Here is a 3,308-nt window from a genome sequence, read left to right on the forward strand (position 1 = left end):
CTATCACCTTAGGAAATAAACCTAAGAGGGGCATTATTGGATCAAAAGGTATACATAGTTTTATAACTCTTTGGGAATAAATCCAGAATGCTCTCCAAAATGGTTGGATCAGTTCACAGTTCCACCAACAATGTATTAGTGCTCCCATTTTTTCACATCCCCTCCATCATTTGTCATTTTGCCTCTTGTCATTTTAACCAATCTGACAGGTGTGAGATGATGCCTCAGAGTTGTTTTTGATTTGCATTTCTCTAGTCAATAATGAGTATTTTAGAATATTTTAATTATTTAGAGTATTATTTTCATTGTTACTTAGAGTATTTTTAGAACATTTTTTCATAGTTATATATAACAGTCTTGAGTCTCCTTTCCTTTTATTATTTTTTATTACTGTGCCCTGTGTTGATCTAAGGATAGGAGTTCTAGCTAGGTTCTAACTAGATAAATTATTTCCCTCCCTCCCTTCCCCAAATTAATATCTTGATTGATATGGCAAACTTGTTTACATAAAGTCTTAAGCAATTTGAAGGAAATGCTACATTAAAGTTAGAGGTTAGTGAAAATAAAGATGCTACTTTTTTCCAATCCAATTTTATGTATCCCCTGGAAGCTATCTTTTGTACTATATAAGGATTTCAAAGCATCTTTATGGCTCTAAAATTCTGTGATCCTAAGCAAAGTGGTAGGCTTTCCCCCTGCTTTCCAAAGCACTATTTTTTTTAAACCTTTTCCTTCTATCTTAGAATTGGCATCAGTTCCAAGGCAGAACAGGATTAAGGATTAGACCATGGAGATTAGATTTGCTGGGAAGTGTGTGAAGCTAGATTTGAACCTAGGACTTCCCATCTCTAGACCTGGCTCTTTATACACTGAGCTACCTACCTGCCCCCATCAAAGTACTCTTCTTAACCCAACATATTCATACCTATATCATTCAGAGTTGTATATCAGCTTTAAAAGTATCAGCTGAAAGATGACTTCAGGTGTTAATTCCCTTTACCATATGTGAAATTTAATAGACCTCCCTGAAAGAGGAAAAAGCCTTCAAGATCCAAATCAAGGAAACTGTAAGCATATAATCAGAAACTATTCCTAATTATTTCTGGGAAGCCTGAAGTTTGGAGAGGGAAAGTTATGCCAACCGTTTTAGCCAGATGGGTAAGGTCTGACTATTCCAAGTGGGCTGGCTATTATAGTTCAGGGTGAGGTTTTAGTTAAATTTAGCAAACATAGTTTGATATGGCTGCCAAAAAGGTGAAGGTCATATAAGAATTATGGTGCATCAAGAAAGGGTGCAGGACTCAGGTGGGCAGGGGATAGAGTGCTGGGCCCGGAGTCAGAAACTCATCTTACTGAATTCAAATCCAGCCTTAGATGCTTACTAGCTGACCTTGGGGAAATCACTTAAGCCTGTTGGCCTCAGTTTCCTTATTTGTAAAAGGATCTGGAAAAGAAAATGGCAAAACATTCTAGTATTTCCACCAAGAAAACCTCAAATGGGGTCAGGAAGAGTCAGGCACAACTGAAATGACTGACTAACAAAGTGCAAGACTCAGGAGATATTTATCCTGTCGTATTCTGTTATTTTTAAGGCAAATCTTGAGTGCTATATTCAGTTCTGGGATCCTATTTTAGAAAAGACAGTGACAGGCTAGAGAGAGGTCAAGGCTGGTGATGGGTCCTGAAATAATGATGTGTAAAGATCAGGATATTTAGTTTGGTAGAAAGAAGACCTAAATAATAGTTGTCACTAAGTATATGAAAACTCACAAAGAGGAAATTGGATCAATTTATTCTGCTTGGCCCCGAAGGGTAGAACTAGGAGGAATGTATGAAAGTTGTAACAGAAGATTTCATTTCCAACTCAATCTACTGAAAAACTTTCTAAGAATTAGAGCTATTTGAGAGCTTGAAAGGGCAACTTCAGGAACTAGTTTCCTCAATGTTTCTAAGCTAGAGCTGGATGATCTATTTGGAAGAAATTGGAAAGAGAGATTCTAGTTAAATACAGTTAAATTAGATAATCTCAAAGAGTTCTTCCAGTTCTGATATTTAGTTCAATTAAATACTGATTAGGCAGTTATGTGCAAGGCATTTTGGAATACAAAGACATAAAAAGAAAATATATTCTGTCTTCAAGGAACTTGCATTTTGCTAGATTATATAACATATAAACTAATAAATAAAGATAATTTGAGGAAGAAGGAAAATCCCTAAAAATGGGTACCTTATACCTGAACTAAGCTTAGAAGGAAATTAAATTAGGGATTCTAAAAGGCAGAAAATTCTAAGAGGCAGAAAAGAGGAAGAAATACATTCTAGACTTGAGGGAAAGCCTGTACCTATGCTAAGAGACAAGATATTGAATGCCAAATATAGGGACTAGCAAGGGATGGAATGGTAGCATGTATGAAGGAGGTAATTGTGAAGTAAATCTGGAGAAGTTGATTGAAGTCAGAACTGTAGGTTGAGAAGTTTCCATTTTGTACTTGGAGACAAGAGGGAGCCTCAGATGATTTTTGAAAGAAGGACTGACATAGTTATATCTGTGGTTGAGAGATATTTGTCTAGGAATTTTGGTTTCCAGGAGAGAATCTGAATAGAAATGTCTAGTCGTGTGTTACAGATTTGAGTTTGGAACTCAAATGAGGGAGATTTGTTTAAAGGTAATAACTGAAGTCATGGGAACAGATGACATTACAAAGTGTGACTGTGAAAAAATGTGGGTTTCAAGACTGTGAATTGCCAAAACTGTAAAGATAATTTTGGTGTCTTGATTTTAATCAAAAATAAGTGGTCACCATGGGAAAAATTTCCAAATATGAAAATACCCAAGTCAGCTGGGTTTTATGGAGATTTTAATGAATACAAATGAAGGAATTAAGGGGAGGGAGAAAGACAGAGTAAGAGGAAATAGTAGGAAGGGTGAGCCTTAAGTCTTAGTCAGTCTTTAATCACTCACCACAAGATTTATCCCAAGCAAAACTCCAGTCCTTCACTGAAATCCTCAACTCCTGAACTGAGTTCAGAGACCCAGCTACTCCAACTAGGCTGAACTCTCTCCCTAAGTTCAGAGTCAGCTCCTTTTTATTTTATAATATTTTATTTGATCATTTCCAAGCATTATTCATTAAAGACAAAGATCATTTTTTTTCCTCCCCCCGATCCCCCATAGCCGACGCGTGATTCCACTGGGTATCACACGTGTTCTTGATTTGAACCCATTGCCATATTGCTAGTATTTGCATTAGAGTTTTCGTTTAAAGTCTCTCCTCTGTCATGTCCCCTCAACTGCTGTAGTCAGGCAA

This window comes from Monodelphis domestica, chromosome 1 (assembly GCF_027887165.1).
Source record: "Monodelphis domestica isolate mMonDom1 chromosome 1, mMonDom1.pri, whole genome shotgun sequence".
Lineage (NCBI taxonomy): Eukaryota > Metazoa > Chordata > Mammalia > Didelphimorphia > Didelphidae > Monodelphis > Monodelphis domestica.